The following is a 19,935-nucleotide window of genomic DNA, read 5'->3' on the forward strand; positions in this document are numbered from 1 at the left end:
TTTCTCTTGCCATGTATGCTGATAGGTCTCAAGTCCTAAATATCTTTCTGATCATACTTTGAATACAGTGACCTCTTGTTTTGATCTGACTGAATAGGTTTCTGAATGTATAAATACATGAAAGAATGAACTAGTTGTTGCTGTAATTAGGTATGGGTAAATTAGCTAGCTAGAGATAAATGGATTATTGGTAGGACTGTAAAATCCTCAGATAAGTATTGCCACCATTGTATTACATTTTAGCCAATGCGTTCGTTAAACAAGGATCTTTGTGACACAAACAAAATCTAAAAGGATTAGACTGGAAAACTTTCTAAAAATATATTGGATTAGAATGGAAATTTGTTTTAAAAAATATATCTTACTTTAAGTCTCTTGTTGCATTCATCCCATTTCCTATATTCCTGATAAGCAGGTTTCTTCTTCCTTTGTTCATGGTTCTGTAATAAGAAAACTATTGCCATAACAAGGAAATGCTTTAATTAAAACACAGTATGCATTAATTTATTCTTAATTCCCTAATGAAATTTTCTTACTATGCTTAATAAGACTATGTCTCAGGTTCAATATTTTTTGGGGAGGACCTACCCTTTTTTTTCTTAGCACATTTATTGTCCAAATACAAGTTTAATTTTAAATATTAACTCATTTACTACTTTCATTCCATTTCAGAAAACTGTTACGGGTTTAGGTCTGTGATTTTCTTCTTTTTTTTTTTTTAGCTTTAATACTTTATTAGAAATCTAGAGCCTAACAATTTAGTTTTTTGTAGAATAAAATGTTAGAGTTTTTCGTCAAAGACAGCTAATCTGTGTTTCAAGAGGATGAATAAGGCATTTTTGCATGGTGATAGACACATTTGATCTGACAAACCTATGTGTAGCTCTCAGATCACTGAGACAGAGGGTTATTTTCTCATCTTGTAACTGAGTAATAGAAGAACCAATCCCAGGTACGTGAGATTCAAATATAAAAATCTGAATTATAAGCATTACGTGTTTCATGATTATTGTTCTGAGATTTCTCTCCTGAAATGTAAACCTTCTCAAATGGATGTCTTATATGTCATAAAGACCACATCTGCAGCCAAATTATTTTTTATCCTTATAGAATTAGTCGCTATGGGAATGAAGTAAATATTCAGTGAAATATTAAAGATAGAAAAAATCAGAATATTTACTACTTTCTTGGATGAATACTTCCAGTAAAATCAGTGGAATGATTCGTATACATAATTCCTACTTGTCCTGAGCTGAATTTCAAGACCTATATAACTTAAGGGCATGTAGGAATAATACACTGAAAAATGGTAAGATATGTATTTGTACTAACATCAATAGTCTGTTTAAAAAAATGATGTTCAAATGACACAGAATAAAAGAAACTCTAGTTGTTCCTACGGTGTCTGCAAAAATTTATGAGGATGCAATGACAACATAAGAAACACCAAATTAATGGAGAATCAGGGATCACAGTTTATATGTATTTTTTCAACAAGATGTGTTCTGTATTTAGAAGTTAAAAAAGGTCATTTTATTTTAACCGAACTAAAAATAATTATTTTTAAATGAGCTGAAATTGTACGTAACTCAAATTTTTTAATCTTCTGATTGGTCTGTATATTTGTTTTCATAGGTGATCTCTTTACTACTTTTTCTCTGTGCAAGCTTAAGGGATAAACCAGAAGAATGGGAGGGAATGAAATTGTATTTGTACAAATTCAGAAAAATTACAGAAATTAATGACACAGTATTGTGGCATTGAAAAGAGGGCTTAAGTATAAGGAATTTAATTAATTTTTTTTTGAAGATGTAGAGAGAAGATGGTGCTTGGCACCTGTGATGATTTTTTTTGTTTGTTTTTTCAAAATACACCACTGGATAGCCAAATTTTTTTTTTCCATATCAAAGGGCACATATCTGTGGGCTATATCTCTGTATCCCTGTGGACTATGACCTTGCCAGAACTGTGGATCTGACTTCGAAAGAAAGGCTGAGCTTCATTTTCTTTCAGGTCTACAGTCCTGGATTTTCTTTCCAATGGAAACTAAGGAAGACAAACATTTTGAGATATATCTGATTTCACTTCACCACCTAGGAGATCAAGTCCTCCAGTTCTGATGTACCTTATGGTAATCAGAAGAAAATGCTCCGAAGCACAGAATATTATAAACAAAAAATTATCACAATGATTAAAAAGAAAAAAAAAAACAAACAAAAAACAAATCCCAAACCCCAAAAAAACATTTGAAAAATGTTGGATTCACTGCACTCCTCCCTCTTCAAGGTAATTTAACTTGCTTGAAAATTCCTGAGAAGTGACACTAGTGGTATTCAAAACATTTATAGGTATTCTGTATTATTTTTAACCTCATAATTACGTATTCTAGAATCATTATGAGAAGAAACATTTTTCATGCAAATATTATTTTAACTCTGCATTTTTTCATTAATTCCAAGTATTGCAGAGATAATAACATAAAAATGACAGAAGATAGATTAGCAGAGGGTTTCCTTTCACTCTGCAAGACTTCTACCATCTTCAGGCACAGTGTTAGTTTTAGAGAATCTCATTAACAATATCTAGAACAGATTAACATGTTAAAATTCTTAAAGCCTCCACTGCTGAGGAAAGAAGTGTTCTATGCTACTGAGTATGTGTGAGGACCAGAAGCTCCTGTCTCTGTAGAAGTTTTGTCTTACCAGGTACTGAATATAACAGAATTTTAGATCATCTTCCACATTAAAGAAGAGTTACACAAGGCTTCAGTGATTTTGGTTTTCCCTTACAAGCAGATGTTGCTAAAATGTAGAAGTCCATAAGTAAAGTAAGGCTGTACTGAGTAATGCCAAAATGTTTAAACAGGATTACATCATTCTATGATTACCTGTAATTTTCATAGCATTGCTGCATAGACATTCTTCCAAGATCCACCATACCCAAAGAATAGGAAAGGAATCATTCAAAATAGAGTCTTCAGAAGAGAAAGACCATGTTATTCCATTATCAGAAACTTCAGCAGGAAACACTTAAACTTTTCTCAAGTATTTTTCAGCTCCCTCACACAAATTTATATGTCCTCTAAAATAAAAGCAATCTTGAAGGGCAAGAAAATGTCTTTGCTCTGTGTCAAAGCAATCAGAAAATGCCTCTGACACGATTTTGTAAATGTGTTTTTAGCAGATTCATGACATATTGACATATTTTCAGGATACTTGAAATTCATGACATGTATACTCCAGTGACTTGCTCTGCTTTTATAGTAAATTCTTGTTTTTCCCCTGTGAATAATGTCATAAGAGTCTTACTCAAGGTCTCAAGGGTAAGTTTGTTTTATAGCTGGTTTGGTTTTTACTATCCCTAATTAAAATCTATTATTTTCTTTTATTGCTAATATAGCCAGTAAGGCTTTGGAGTTCTTTGCTGCAATAGCATAGTGCTGACTCAGGTTCAACTTGTCTTTCCAAAAGTTTTCTGCAATAGTGGGGAAAAACAAGAGCTAACCATACAAGCAGCAACTTAGTGAAGCAGAATATGATGGGGAACTTCATATCATCCTATTCTCCATCCTGCCTGAATTTGTCTACAAACACTTGAGATGGACTTTGATCATGCAGTATTCACAGAGAATGTGTGAGAACCTCCTCCATCATGCTGTCCCCCAGACACTTCCCTCACTAGGCATAGCATGTTTTCCCCTTTGACAGTTGAATCCTGTCCCTCTTCAGCAGTCCTCAGTTATGCAGTACCTCCTACTACCATTTTTCTTTCTCTTCTATGTAGTTTTCCATATGTTAATATCTTAAATCGGAACTTTGTGTCCTGAATGCAAGAGCAGTATTAAAATTAGGGTCTGTTATTATGTAGCATCTTGTAAAGTAACCTAAAAGTTTGACTCCAGACGATTAGAAGTTACATTTCTATTTAGGCTACAGATTTGCCTGACACCTAGAACAAGGAGGCAGGAATTGGCTGATACATACTGATGGTTCATCTGTTCTATAGTAATTTAAACATGTATTTTCACTTGGTTCTATGTACCCATGGTAAATTATGTGACAGAAGTATGACAGAGGATGCACATTTGGGTGACTGGGGAGTGCTGCAGTTTGGAGATTCTGAAGGGCTCAAATTCTAAAAGTATAATCTTCCCAGACCATGTTCCTTTGGTTTTATAACCTGGCTTACCTTGCTAAACTGAGTATACTATGTAAAGATTATAATTAATAATCTTCTCATTTTAAAGAGCATTTTAAGAACTTTGAACTTCCATTATTTAAATAAGTTCAGTTACATATTATAAAACTCCCTAAAATTTACATCTTTATAAGACTAACTTGGAGGGTTGATAGCACTGGCAGCTCTTTAGAGTTTGATAGATATTCTAAAGATGTATAGCAAAAAAAAAATAATGTAATATAAACAAGACCTCGTGTTTCCTTAAATGTTTCAGGCAAATTTGTAGAAGCAAGAAACAAAAAAGAAAGAAAAAAGAAAGGAATCCTCTTCTCACTTTTTTATTACACAGGAATAGTTTACCTTAAATTAGAGAGCTTTACTGAAGTAAATAATTAAAAGCAAAATATTCAGAAAGGAGAAAAAAGAAGGTGGTATATGGAAACACAGGATGTGAGTAGGAATCACTATTGTGTATGAGAGATGGAAGAAAATTAAATTAAGTTTAAAGCCATGTCTCCCAAGTTGCAAATGAACCTATCTAGTTATCCCCAAGGCTCTGGAAAAAGAAGAAAAGTGTGAGGCTTGGTCAATATTGTCAACTTCAAAAGTTATGACTTGGGTTAGTGTATGACATAGAAGTACTGGACTTTTTTTTTCTTTTTCTTTTAAATTGTACCTCTGGGTTAATTTCTATTCTCCAGTTGCCTATTCAGTTTTCGGAATGTCCTTGGTATATTTCATCTCAGTCATGATACTAAAATTTGAACTAATGAAAGCTAAGATCCTTACATTATCTGAAGGCTGAATGAGTTGCATAGAAAATAAAAAAATATCCTTATAAAATTCAGAGAGGTGCTAGCATTGCATCTTCTTAACTCTTGTTTAATACCTCATGCATATTGAGGCTCCTCAAAATTATTAAGAAGCTTTAATAAGAAAATGGAAAAATAGATATCGTATTTTCTTTGGACTTCACTATGTATCATTATATCCAAGTTCTTTCCATGTAATATATCTATTGAGACTTTATCATATGGTAGTTTGGTTATTACAACATCCTTGACAAATGAAATCTTCCTATGTTTCTTCCCATAACATTGCTGGAAAAAGCATTTTCTTATTTTGCTAACATAAGAATTTTTTTTGGATCTCGTTATTCATTCCAATTTTTTTTCTACAGCAAAATTGATTCTTCTAAACAAATATTACACTTGATATTCATCATTTATTCTATCTAGGTTTTTTCTCTGATAAGTTCTAATATACACAAAAGTTATTCTGCTGAAGGCTTATTGTCATTTCTATCCAAGAAGTTGGTTTACAAGTTGCAAGGGTCCTTCTCTGTTCCACAAACTGAAAATGAAAGGCATATGTACGAAAAATGTATCCAACAGAGGGTTAAACCCCTGATAAACTGAACAGCTGATAAAAGCTTACATGAATGGATATAATGGTTGTGTCTCACTGTCTTGATTTAGTTTGTTTAGGCTAAAGAAAATAGATATTGCAGAATGAAATTGACCTGGCCAACTCCTACTGAAGAAATTGGAGATTTCTTCAATGTCTAGAAATAGCATCACATAAATTTTGCCAGATATCATGGTTCTGGGCTGGTATTTGTAGGTTTGACAAGGTATGTTAGATGGCTTCAAGTTTCTAGATAAACATTTCACACAGCTCAGTCACAGAAGCTTTTTCAAATCCATAAATATAGACAGGATCCAAACAGATCCGTTCCAGTAATCATGATAAGCAAATCTTTTGTTCAAAGGGGATAATTTGTTTATCCCAATTAAGTAGTAATCTGGGTTCTACTCTTTAAATAGAGGCTTAAACACCATTTGAAGTAGAAACTGTACTATTTGTATATGCTATAACGAAAATATTGAGTTTCCCAAGTATAGAAAAATCAGCTGTAAAAGAAGACCAATTACATGTATAAAGATACTTAAATCTAAAGTTATATATATATTATATTATTATATATATACTATATGATAGTATAGTATAAGCCAAGGTTCAGTACAGCTGAAATCATTGTCACTATTTTCTTCTTGCTTTACTTCTGTATTGTTCATCTCGTTAAAGTACAGTAATGTTTAAACTATCACATTAGTCATGTAAGATCCTTCTGTGTTCAATGAAGAGAAGTGAATTACTTTTCAGTAGAGTTTATTTTATTAAAAGATATCTGTCTGAGACGAGTGGATGAATTTCCTTAGGAGAGTGTTTGTCCTTTTAAAATTATCATAAAAGAGCCTAAATTACTAGAAATTGTAGATATTAACTTTTAGCTGTTTATATTCAGATAACAACAGTCTAGCCACCAGTACTTAAGCCCTTTAAGCCCGTCTATCTCACCTAAGATGCATAGTTTGCTTTACAATTTACTGCCTCACAGTCTGCCCTACACAAAGTCTGTTTCTTCCTTGTAAATTTTGCCTTTACTTCAATTTCCCAGATAAACTATCCTTCCTTCACTAACAAGACATGGAAAACATCATACTAAGCTCCAAGTTACATCCATAGAGAAGGCTTGTTCTCTTAACAATTTTGACATAAGAAGTTGTTATCCCTCTGATTTATCTTTGCTAAACAAAGATAGGAAGCTAGTACCGAAAGTTTTGTTCACGTTACTATGGACTTTCACTCTGGTGTGGTCGATGTCCCCCTAGTGAAGCAGAGAAGGATGATGTGAAATATGCAGCCTACTTGTGTAGGAGCTGCTAATGCAGCTGAACACTGCTCGCAGCTAAAAACAGAGAGGCCAGAGTACCACTATGGGGCTGACAGAGGGTATTTTTAGAGGTTTTAAATATATTAATTATTTGCCTATGATTCCCCTCTCTATTATTTAAAATCTATTTAATATCCTATGATATCCTATATCATAGGATTCTACTCACTGAGGGGAGTATTATTACATTTATCCTCTCTACAGATTTTTATATTTCAAAAAAGCTTGAAGAAAAATTGAAGTAAAAAGAGAAGGAACTGACAAATAGACAAACTCTACAAATGCCAAGTAGATTTGGGTTATCTTGGGAAAACAGTCTAAAAGAATTCTTTTTTTCCACTGAAACTTTAGTGAATCAAAAAAATAAGAACATTTGAATGATTTTACGAGTTTAAGTAAGTGAAAAACAAAATTCCAATTTTTAAAAAGAGATACTTCGTTATATAAAAGATTTTTGAGGAAACATATATTGATAATAGTAGAAGCACAGAGGACAAAATTCAGCCTTTCTATTGATTCTGAGTATTTGTTCCATTGCTTTATTGGAATTTCTGCCTGAAGGAAACAGATGATGTCAGTATGTCATTTAATGTAGTGAAACAAAGTTTCTTCATCACCTGTACATAAGAAAAAACATCCTATGCAGCTTTTCAGAAGTGGGTTTTATTGAACTGAAATTTCCTGTTCTAAAAGGAGTCAGTTGACTTATATGCTTCTGCATTATATTTATGACTATTCAGCTTGCTTTGAAGTATCTAAATCAGAAGTAATACTGCACAGGACCACTGAAAGGTGGAGAGGAATCAAAACAGTTAAGTGACTCAGAAATAAAATGGTAAACATATTGTGAAATTAAGAGAATAATTTCTTTGCTTAAAGATGACACAGCAATGAGATTTCAAATGTCAGCTTTCAAATATGATCTGTAATCACTCTATTAATCATCTATAATGGGCTGAAATGTTTCAAGCAGAGATGTTGTCTTTTTGTGATATATCAGAGGGAACTACAGGATGATAATTATTCTTACATAATCAGAAAGATGTTGAAAATTTTGGGAGTTTAACTTACATTTTTTTAATAATTACAAAGATATTGTTGACTGGCACCTACTATGTTTATTCAATCTGCAATGCTTGATTATTCACCATTTGTACACCAGTTCAAAGAACACCACAAATAAAAAAGCAATCAGGAGGGACGAACTAAATTATTCCATGCCAATCCATGTGGAATATATAACAAAAAAATTGAAGAGAATTTTGACTGAAACTGTCTGCTAGAAGCCTTTGGTCATTTCCTATAAGAATGGGAAAAAAAATAAAAGAAATCCTTTATTTCTTAGAAGAGAGGAAATACACAAAAAACCCAATCAGGACTGTAACGTCTGGGCTGCAAAACTTTCAGCATTTTTTCCCACTATGTAGAATTGCACAACTAATGGCTAAACAATTTTTATTTTTCAAATATTATGCAAGTACAAATATAATTAAAATTTAATTCAAATTTTTAAAAATAAAAATTTTAGGATTAAAATTTAAAAATCATAAGATATATATTTCTTTTAGCATTTGTGTTAGTTGTAGTCTTACTTCTCTGTAAAAAAGAAAACATATGTCTTAAAAACTAAAGCAAAGAAAGTGGATAAATTTCATAATATAAGCACTAAACACAAAAAATATCAATTTATAGCAATAATCCTAAAACAATCTCAAATCATGTCAACTATGAACAGGAACACTGTTGATTATAATGTTCTTTTTTTAGTTGTTTTTTTAAAAATAAAATGATGCATATAATTTGTACAAAACAACTTAAATGTTTCACAAAAATGTTTATAAAACAGCTCACTGCACTAAGATGTTCCTAGAAATAAGCTCCAACTTGCCTTTTAAATTTCTTTTAATTTAACTGTGGTTCTCTTCGCAGTTTCATTTTGCAGATGGTGATTGCAATTCCTGCGTTTCTTGCAAGATTGGGAGGTTTTGTTGGGTTTTTGTTTTTTTTTTTCCTCTTCCATTTCTACAGATAATACACTTGAGTAATTTTAATCATTCAGTTAGATTATATTCTTTGCATAGATCAGTGCTTTGCAAATATAGACATTGCTAAGAATTTAGTGTACAAGATGGTGCAAAGACAAGCACAGAAAAGTAGTCCTGGTCCCAGTGTTTGACAGAGTTTAATATAAACCTCAAATTCTTCAGTGTCCTTTAGAAAGTAAAGAGTTTGCAAATCCTTCTGCCCTGACATGAAAGTTGCATAGAGAATGTTGTAAATGTCACAAAGATACATAAATCAAACTACTGCGTTTACATCACACTGCATTTCAATCACAGGCAATTCCTGTGTGAATTTCAATTGTAATTTTTAATATTTATTAATTCTGTTAATCTATATAATATCATTAAGAGAAATTAAATATTAATACCTCTTTTGGAAAACTCAGTGTTTAGTATGGATGTGAAGTGAGAGAAGTATGTTAAAACACAAACTTCTACTTGATATAGATAAAATAGAAAAAGTTGCAAGGCTGTGAAGTTTTGCTTTCTTAGTTTATAGACTTTTCTCATATGCATGAAACATAAATGTTTGAATTCTAGTCAAGTACGTCCAAGGTTTTCATTATATTTTCTACTGTCCAGATGAGGAGGGGTGTGATAGAGCAGCCTGGGGGGCACCTGGTGTCCAGCCAGGGTCAAACCACCACAGTCACACATTTAAAAATTATTATTAAAATTCACTTTCATTATACAATCTTTGCTTACATAAACAAAACCCAAATCACACCAAAATCAAATAACATCACAACATCAAAAGAAAGTGGACAATTTACACAAAATCAGACACTCATCCCTTTACCACAATTGCAACAATAGAAATTGCCTACGATCATTTTGCTCTTCACTCTCTACCTGTGTTCAGTCCATGTTTTCTCCATTACCTCTCCCAATTACTATCTTAATCTTGAGCTCCATATACCCATTCTGAGTATAATTTAAGTTATTTTTCTCCTTCTTAGTAGCTGGTGCAGTGCTGTAAGGAAGAATGGGAGGAGTAAGCAAGTGGCTGCATGGTTCTGAGTTACTGGCTGGGCTTTAACCACAACAGCACCAAAAGGACTGTGGTGGTTTCACCTTGGCTGGACATCAGGTGCCCACAGAGGTGTTCTGTCACTCCTCTCCTCAGCTGGACAGGAGAAAATATAATGAAGAAGAGAGAAAAATGTGTAATGAAAGGCTCATGGGTCAAGATGAGGATAGGGAGACATCATTCACCAGTTACTGTCATGGGAAAAACAGATACAACTTTGGGAAATGAATTATATTTCATACCAGTCAAATCAAAGTAGGGTAATAAGAAAAAAACCCAAATATTAGAATACCTCCCCCCACTCCTCCCCTCCTTTCTTCTCAGGCTCAGCTTCACTCTTGATTTTCTCTATCTCCTCCCCAGTAACACTGGAGTAAAAGGAGCGGGGTTGTGGTCAGCTCATCACACATTGTCTTTGCTGCTGTTTCCTCCTCAGGGACAGGTCTCCTCACACTCTTTCCTTGCTCCAGCATGGTGTCCTTCCCTTCTCCACTGTTAGTCCACCAATTTAGGTGTGCATTCTGCCAGCCATATCGTATATAGCTTGATATACACAGTAATATAAAAGATGACAGAAAATGCTTACTTTATCTTTTAAGATTTTCTTTGATTTTTCTGTCTGATATAGTAAGGCATTCATTTTGTATGACTTACAGCAACTAAAAAGTAAGAACCTAGTCTAAGGTCTTGCAAGATTCTTCTGACACACTGAAGACAGACATTTTCACCTCTTTTTTTGTTTAACCTTCTTGTGATTTAAACCCAGCTGGCAACTAAAGCCCCACAGAGTTACTTGCTGACTCTCCACCAATGGGATGGGGGAGAGAATCAGAAGGGTGAATGAGAGAAAAGTCGTGGATTGAGATAGAGTTAACAGATAAAGCAGAAGCCCTGCACAAATGTAAAGAAAAACAAGTAATTAATTCACCAATTCACATGGCAGGCAGGTGTTGAGCCATCTCCAGGAAAGCAGGGCTGTCATGCATAACAGCTACTTTAGAAGAAAAAAGGTTAATTATCTTCCTCTTCTTCCTTACTCCCCAAATTTTATATGCTGAGCAAGACACCATATGGTATGGAATATCTCTTGAATCAGCTGGGGTCAGCTGTCCTGGCTGTGTCCCCTCCAAGGTTCTTTTGTACCCCCAGCCTACTCACTGATGGGGTGGTGTGGGGAGCAGAAAAGGCCTTGACTCTGTGTAAGCACTGCTCAGCAGTGACTAAAACATTCCCCCCCAGTTACCAACACTGTTTTCAGCACAAATAGAAACCAGAGCCTTTTACTAGTTATTATGAAGAAAATTAACTCTCTCCCAGCCAAAACCAGCACACATAAAGACTGGGATCTTTTCCTTCAAACAGTACAAGTTAGGTGAAATGACTCCCACTCATGGTAATCACCTCAGTCATAAAAATGAATATTCATAATTTATATAAAAGAAAGTAGAATAGCTTGATTCTTTCTAATATCCATTTCAAAGTGAGTCACTGAATTTGATTTATTGACATATTTGTTCATTAGTTTTTGAAACATATACCCTTGCTTGCTTTCTTCCAAATTGGAGAAACTTGGTGTCTGTTAACCTGAAGCTTTATCTATGAATGTTTTTACTAAGTGATACAACTCAGTTTCATCAAAAGGAGAACAAATAAAATATTATATTGCCATAAAGCCTCTGAAGATTGAAGTTTGTATTTCTGAATAACATAAAAATAATGTCAAATTGGGAATAAACTTTAGGAGTCTCAAACTGCAGATAGAGCTTCCAAATTCATGGTCTGTATTTCCAAATTCTAAAAGAATACATCACATCCTAGTTATCAGATAACTAAAATATTCTGTCAGCTTTTCAAAATGCTAGGTTTGAAACCTTCAGACAATAGCATTTTTAAAAGAAGTTAAGCCTAGATTTTTCTTGCAAGTATACAGAGATTTACACTGTCATCAAAAAATGTGTTTATAATGAAATTTCTTAGTTTAATTAGCATTTCCACCCCCTGACCTCCAAAACCCAACAATGTCATCAGTTCAAAGGTAACTTAGATACCCCATATAAATAAACACTGGCTTGAGTTGAATATGCTCGACTGGGGATAAGATGGACTTGATATTAACTTCTTGTCTTTTCAGCATAAAAAGGGGTTTGTACTCATTTTTTATGTATATTAGAAAGGAAAACAGAAGTAAGCAAGAAGCAAATTTCTAATGGTGGGGTGGAGAAGATTATTTAACCTTGTTAGTTTTCTTGTCTTTTTGATTAATATCATGTTATGATAATTATATTATAATGTTTTATTGAGAAAGCAAGCCCTATGGAAACTCTTCCAGCTTTGCAACAAGTCTATATCTAATAGTGAGTCTTACCTTAAGAATGTGTGTGAATCCCTGTCCATATGTGTAAATGAAGAATGCAACAAAATTAAGAAATTGAGATATTTTAGTTAGGCATCTCAACCCTATCCATGTTTTTTTTTGGCTATATTCCTATCTGCATCACCTCTCGTCCATGCCTTTCTCCTATTACCACCGCACATGCGCCCTCTCTCAGCTCCTGCAATCTAGCTCCTCCCTGAGTTTTACAGCATTTGATGCCATTTTTTTCCAAATACAGCCTTCCAGAAATCTGGCCTTTATTTTACCCAAACTAGAGCCCCTTCCTTCTCAAATCCAGCTTCCCTTGAAGACACTTAACACTTTACAGCCGAGCCACTTTCTTGCAGTTGCAATCCCTTCACTTTACATCACCCCCCCCCACCCCTGCCCTCCTTATTGCACAAACAGCTTCTTTTTTGATTAAATGCTTTTATGCATGAAGAGTGTACCTCAGTCTCATTTGCAGCTTGTGGCCCATTTGCATCCTTGATTAGTGCTTCCTTTGGCTGAAAGGATGTGTTATGCTCCAGCAGTTGTCACTGGAGAGGAAAAAGTGAAAAAGCAAGAGGAGGGGAGACACAAAAGCTTGACAGATTCTTCTGAAAGTCTTGAACTATGGCAGAAATTCCTTTTTGTCCTTACATTTAATGCTTCCCTTCTAACATTTCTTATTATAGAAATACGGATTTAAATGCAAGACACTAAGGTTTTTCTATAGTTTACAAAAATATCCCTAAATTTTCTAAGGGTAAATAGTCACTTATTCTCATGGGAAGCTGGAAGGCAGTAAAAGAATATGAAAGCAAATTAAAACCATGATTCAAATTTTATCTGAACTATAGCTTGAATTAACAAATGAGTAAAAATCAAGAAACCTAATTGTATAGATGTGTTGCTGGTAAACAAACATGATAACATGGTGGAGTGGCAAAAAAGTACTCCTTTCCACTCTGGAAAATATCTTAATGCATGATTCTGTCTTTATCTTTCTCCTACTTTTCCTCAAGTCCTAAACTACATGTCAGAGTATGTACTTATATATAGTTGTTCATTCTAATATTAGCACATATAGTATTAAGAATATAGAGGTAAAATAGTACCTGCAGAGAAGTAATTTTTCTTAATATTATTTTGATAACAATGAATAAAGCAATTTTTAGAAAAAAAATCACCAAAAAGTAAATAAATTATGATATTGTTTGCTAATGACTTCAGTGTTAAAAATTAGTTAAATGTATTTATTCACTCAAAAGATTTGACAAGCCTAGCTTTATCTTGAATAATCTCACTGCCACTCTAAATTGGCTATTGCAATTGCTTTTGGAAGCAAAGCTATATCAGGATAATGCTTAGGATTAGTTTTCTGCAAAGGCATCCTGATGTTTACATCACTTTTTACAGTAACATTTTATAGAAGTGTGAATAACAACTGTTCGCTTATTATTAACAGGTAGTGAATGACTAGATATAGTCTCATTTTTTCCTTCAGTTAAATAGGAAAGTGGATGGGTTTCAAATTCCCCTAAGCTTTGCATCAGTAAAATTAAACCCAGAATCAAACTTAAAGTATTAGAAACATGCAAACGCATGTTTGCCTAAATCACACTCAGCTGAGCATAAAAACAGTAGGAAAAAGCTGCTACTAAATTGGCCCACTACATATTTGGTGCTTTTAACTTATATTCATTGAGTGGGTTTATCAGTTACATTTTGACACTCACTTATCTGTCTCCCACGTTATCAATCAAATGTTTTCACATGAAGTTTTTAAAAAAACTTTTTCTCTGCCTGTCAATATGAGTCCTTCTGATTCATCCTGGGTATCAGATCTTGATTCTGGCTACATTTTTCTTCTTTGATCCACTCCTATTTCCCCAAGCCCTGTATTAGGCTTAGTCCTTGACTACCTTCTGCACAAGTCTTGTGTCAGAGTTTTGTGCTGTACATCATGTTATTGTCTAAATTGAAGTGAAATTAATAGAAATTAATGATAGACAAGAACTCATCAGCTGATCAATTAAAATCAGCCACACAGAGTACACTATTTAGCAGAAGTATAACAATTTGAACCTAATGAAACTTTTAAGACTTTTGTTACTCAGGAGTATTTAAAATTAATTGAGGCTTCATATATCCTTTCCTTTGGTGATGGGCTTTACTCATTTTGCTAAATCTTTGTCCATCTTGTACACTTGACTAATGTTTTACCAATTACAATACCATAGATCTCCTTGTCATTGCTGATAAATTGTGTGTGTGAACTCTTTTATCATCCTTTCAACTTCTCAGTTTTCAACTTTCTCCAATGTGTTATTTTTTTACTGTCTCACAGTTGGACTTATTTCAGATATAAAGCGCTATAGCTAAATTTGATCCACTGGGGGAGAAACAACAAATACTTTTCACTTTCTAACATTTTTAACAGAAGTACAGGACATTTCACCAAGTATAAAATTAACAGCAGTCTTCATACTGTAAAGGTTTTTGTTTTCTGTGTACTGTTCTATGCATCTTCTAATAGCTACAACTTCCCTAGGTACTCAGTTTATATACTATGTCTGCAGAATTTTTCTCCAATTTTAAAACAGTGGACTTTAAATTTATTCATATATTTGGGTATTGACAAGCTCTGAAACTTCTTGTTATTTCTACATAGATTTTCCTCTATGTCAGTTTAAGCTTCATGAAAAGCTTACTGCATCTACTAAGGCTAGGTAGCAGAATATGATTGAGATGTAGACAACTAATGCCACTGCTCCCCAAACCACTATTCTGTATCAGAACATACTCCATAGTAGGGTGTTTTAATGAGGGATATCATAAGTATTCTTATATTCAGAATGTGTGCATTCTTTTATATAAGAATGTATATTTTCACAGAGTTAATTTTCTTCATAATAGGTCCTGTGGTATTATGGTTTGGGTTTGTGACCAAATGAGAGAGAATAATGCTGAGCTTAGTCAAAGAGAGCTTAATTTGTTTGAAGGAATTAGAGATGAGTTTCACTACATGTATAGCAAGAAGAGAACAGGTAGGGATAACTAGCTGGTAAAAATAAGTGAAGGGAGGCTATTTCTTTCACAAAAGGAGTAAACTGAAACAAAATACATTTGCCAGCAATCTACATTATATTGTACTTTCTCTTTTCAAGGAGAAAACAATGGTATCTTCAGAAATTTGATACAAAGCCTATGTGCTGCTGTAAGCATTTTCCCATGACTATTAAGTGTCATCTAAAAAATGTATTAAAAAGCCCTAACCAACCAACCCACCCACCAACAAAGCAACCAAGCAATCAACCAACCAGAAAACCTAGAAAGTCCACAACTTCAGTAAGGTCTGAGGAATCCTGTGAGGTTCTTAGTAAGTGATCCACAGTAAATGCTCAGGACAGGTGATTGGACCAAAAGTTCTGTCTTGCGGGGGCATACACAATATTGCCATTACAGAGGGGAATGTTAACACTCTCCAGACCCCAGAGGTAAAATCACAGAATCATAAAATAGTTTAGGTTGGACGAACCTTTAAAGGTCAACTAGTCCAACCTCCCTGCAATGAGCAGCAACATCTATAGCCCAGAGTCCCATCCAATCTAACCTTGAATGTTTCTAAGGATGATGCATCTACCATGCCCACGATAAGGCACTTTGTGGCTGGATTCCCTGGCAGAAATTATTGGTATCTAATAGCAGTCATCCAGCCAGCATCTGCCACAGATGACTTAGAACAATATTTTCACCAGCCAGTGTTATACTCACTTATGTGGATAGATTAGCTTATAAACTAACTTTCAGCTATGTGGAGGAAAATCTGCTTTCAAATACATCTCCAGCACTAAACGGCTCTCCTCTCAACAGCTTTCATTCCATCACATTCTAACACGTTTTTTTTCCCCCCAGATGTAGTTCTGTTCCTTGTCAGGTAAACGCTCTTAGCAATCTTCCACTGCCAACAGCACTTTCTAAAGAGTGGTTTCTAAACTTTCCTCATGGGGTAATTTCTACACACCATTAATTTTATTGGCAAAGCACAAAGAAAATTTTCATTTTAAATACAAAATTGTGAAGCATCTTTTATTGCTTCCTTCATGTCTTAGCCTACTCAGAACTAGTACTCTGTGAAATGAACCACAGCACTTATACTGCTTCTACTTCCACATTGTATACTGCTCAATCTGGATCACCCTTGGTATAATTTAATGCTCCCGTGCCTCTTAAAAAAAGAATAAATAACTATTCTGGTTTGTTGTTTTGGTTTTTTTTTTTTCCATATTATCCAAGTGAAATAGCAGTAAAGCACTGGGGTTTTTTAGTTACAGAAGGGTGGCCAGCAGATAGTCTCTGGGAGTCCTGGCTGATAGCCAGTTGACCATGAACAAGCAATGTGCTCACACAGCAAAGAAAGCCAACAGTCTCCTGGGCAGCACTAAGCAGAGTGTTGTCAGCAGGTCAAGGGAGTCTTCTCTCCTGCTCAGCTCTGGCAAGACATATCTGAGTACTGTACCCAACACTGGGCTTCCTCGTACAAAAGAGGCATGGACTTAATGGAGAGAGTTCAGCACAGGGCCAAGAAAATGATTAAAGGACTGGAGCACCTTTCACATGAGGAGAGACTGGGAGAGCTGGGACTGCTCAGCTTTGGAGAAGGCTCAGGAGGATCTTATCCATGTGCATATATTCTCATGTGGGACACAGAGGTGGAAAGAAGATGGAACCAGACTCTTGTAGTGATGCCCAGTGATAGGACAAGAGATAATGAGCACAGACTCAAATACAACAAATTCCAACAAACCACAAGGAAGAAGATTTTTATTAATATTAATCTATTTATTTATATATTCCGAGTATGGACAGACACTGAGATAGATCATCCAGGGAGGCTGTGGAGTTTCCACCATTGTAGATATTAAAACATGACTGACATGACTGGACATGGTTCTGGGCAACCTGCTCTAGCTGACTCTGCTCTGAACAGGAATTTAAGTGATTGTCAGAGGTTTCCAGCCTTAAATATTCTGTGATTCTTTGACTATAGGTGTTGGACTGTATGGAATTTCAAAGCATATGGGCACAGTACTAGACCCAAACTTGGTAGAGGAATTTTCTATTAAATTGTTCTTGGACTGAATTACCCTACTGAAGAGTATTCTCTGTTCACTCCATTTCTCCTTGTATAATTATTAGGTAATCTTTTATATAATTTTGTAAGTTTACAACTAGTTTTTAGAACTTAGTGGAGAAAATATGAACTGCCTGGAAGCACTATTACCTATGTAAATTGCTGCTGCTTTTTTTTTTTTTTTTAATCTTTCTCATTATCTCATCTATTAGCTTGAGCAGAATTCTACAGTGTTTATATTTTGTATGAGTGAATAGACTTAACTGTGGAAGAAAAGAATGACTGAAGTTCAGGTAGATATTCCCATAAATTCAAACATGAATTGCAACAGGTGTAGCTGACTGTCATCCACAGAGTGATGAGATGAGTGCAAATCCAAAATTTAAGGAAGAAAAAGCTTTTATAAAAATAATGCATAGGTAATAATGTAAACAAATGAAAAGACTAAGATATAAACTGCAGTCCTACATTCACATATGGCTAGAAACAACTCAGGACAGGTAGATGTCCATGAATAGCTACCCAATAAAAATAAGTTTCTCCAATCTGTCTCCAAACTAATTTTAATATAGACAGTTTAGAACTATGAAAAAAAAGCCATCTGCTAACTAGTGAACATAAGGTCCAGAGTCAGTCTTTTGCAATGACAGAGCCAATTAACTTTTATTTAAAACTCTCTTTGGTTCACAGATATCTGAAGGTTTTTCTGCTTAAATTGACCTCGTGCTCACCAACAGGGAAGGGCTCATTGGAAATGTGACTCTCCAGGGAAGTCTTGGATGCAGTGATCACGAGATGGTCGAATTTGAGGTCCTCAAGACAGTGAGAAGAGCACGCAGTAAGCTCACTGCCCTGGACTTCAAGAGAGCAGACTTTGGCCTCTTCAGGAACCTGCTTAGCAAGGTTCCATGGCATATAGGCCTAGAGGGTAAGGGGGCCCAAGACTCTTGGTTAATATTCAAGGATCACCTGCTACAAGCTCAGGAGTGTTGCATCCCAACTAGAAGGAAGTGCAGCAGGAGGGCCAGGAGACCTCCTTGGATGGATAAGGAGCTACTGAGAAAAATTCACAAGAAAAAAGAGGCTTATAAAAGGTGGAAGCAAGGACAGGTGGCCTGGGACGAATACAGGGATGTTGTCCGGGTAGTTAGGGACCAAGTTAGGAAAGCTAAGCCCCAATTGGAGCTAAACTTGGCAAGGGATGTTAAAGATAATAGGAAGGGATTTTATAGGTATGTAGCAGCTAAAAATCAGACTAAGGTCAATGTAGGCCCCCTCCGGAAGCTTTTGGGAGAACTGGCTACACAGGACTTGGAGAAGGCTGAGGTTCTGAATGGCTTCTTTGCCTCTGTCTTCACTGGCAAAGGCTCTGACCGCAGCACCCGAGTCTTGGAGGGCGGACGCAGGGACTGTGAAAACCGAGACCCTGGGTCCACTGTAGGAGAGGATCTGGTTCGAGACCATCTTAAGAACCTGAATGTACACAAGTCCATGGGACCTGATGAAATCCATCCGCGGGTTCTGAAGGAGCTGGTGAATGAAGTTGCAAAGCCACTGGCCAGCATATTTGAAAAATCATGGCAGACAGGTGAAGTTCCTGACGACTGGAAAAAGGGAAATATAACCCCCATTTTCAAGAAGGGGAAAATGGATGACCCAGGGAATTACAGACCAGTCAGTCTCACTTCTGTGCCTGGCAAAATCTGGGAGCAGATTCTCTTGGAAGGCATGCTAGGGCACATGAAAAACAACAACATGCTTGGTAATAGCCAGCATGGCTTTACTAGGGGAAAATCCTGCCTGACCAATTTGGTGGCCTTCTATGACGGGGCTACAGAAGTGATGGACAGGGGTGGAGCAGTTGATGTCATCTACCTGGACTTGTGCAAAGCGTTCGACACTGTGCCACATGGCATCCTTGTCTCTCAATTGGAGTGTCATCAATTTGATGGATGGACCACTAGGTGGATAAAGAACTGGCTAGATGGTCGCACTCAAAGAGTTGTGCTCAACGGTTCAATGTCCGGCTGGAGACCAGTAACGAGTGGTGTCCCTCAGGGATCGGTGTTGGGACCGGTCTTGTTTAATATCTTTGTCGCTGACATGGACAATGGAATTGAGTGTGCCCTCAGCAAGTTTGCCGATGACACTAAGCTGTGTGGTTCAGTTGATACGCTGGAGGGAAGGAATGCCATTCAGAGGGACCTTGACACACTTGTGAGGTTGGCTGATGCCAACCTCATGAAGTTTAACCATGCCAAGTGCAAGGTCCTACACCTGGGTCGGAGCAATCCCAGGCACAGCTACAGGTTGGGCAAAAAGGAAATTCATGGTAGTCCTGCAGAGAAGGACTTGGGGGTGTTAGTCAATGAGAAAATGAACATGAGCCAGCAGTGTGCACTCACAGCCCAGAAAGCCAACCGTATCCTGGGC

This window comes from Melopsittacus undulatus, chromosome 1, assembly GCF_012275295.1.
Source record: "Melopsittacus undulatus isolate bMelUnd1 chromosome 1, bMelUnd1.mat.Z, whole genome shotgun sequence".
NCBI classification, from domain to species: Eukaryota; Metazoa; Chordata; class Aves; order Psittaciformes; family Psittaculidae; genus Melopsittacus; species Melopsittacus undulatus.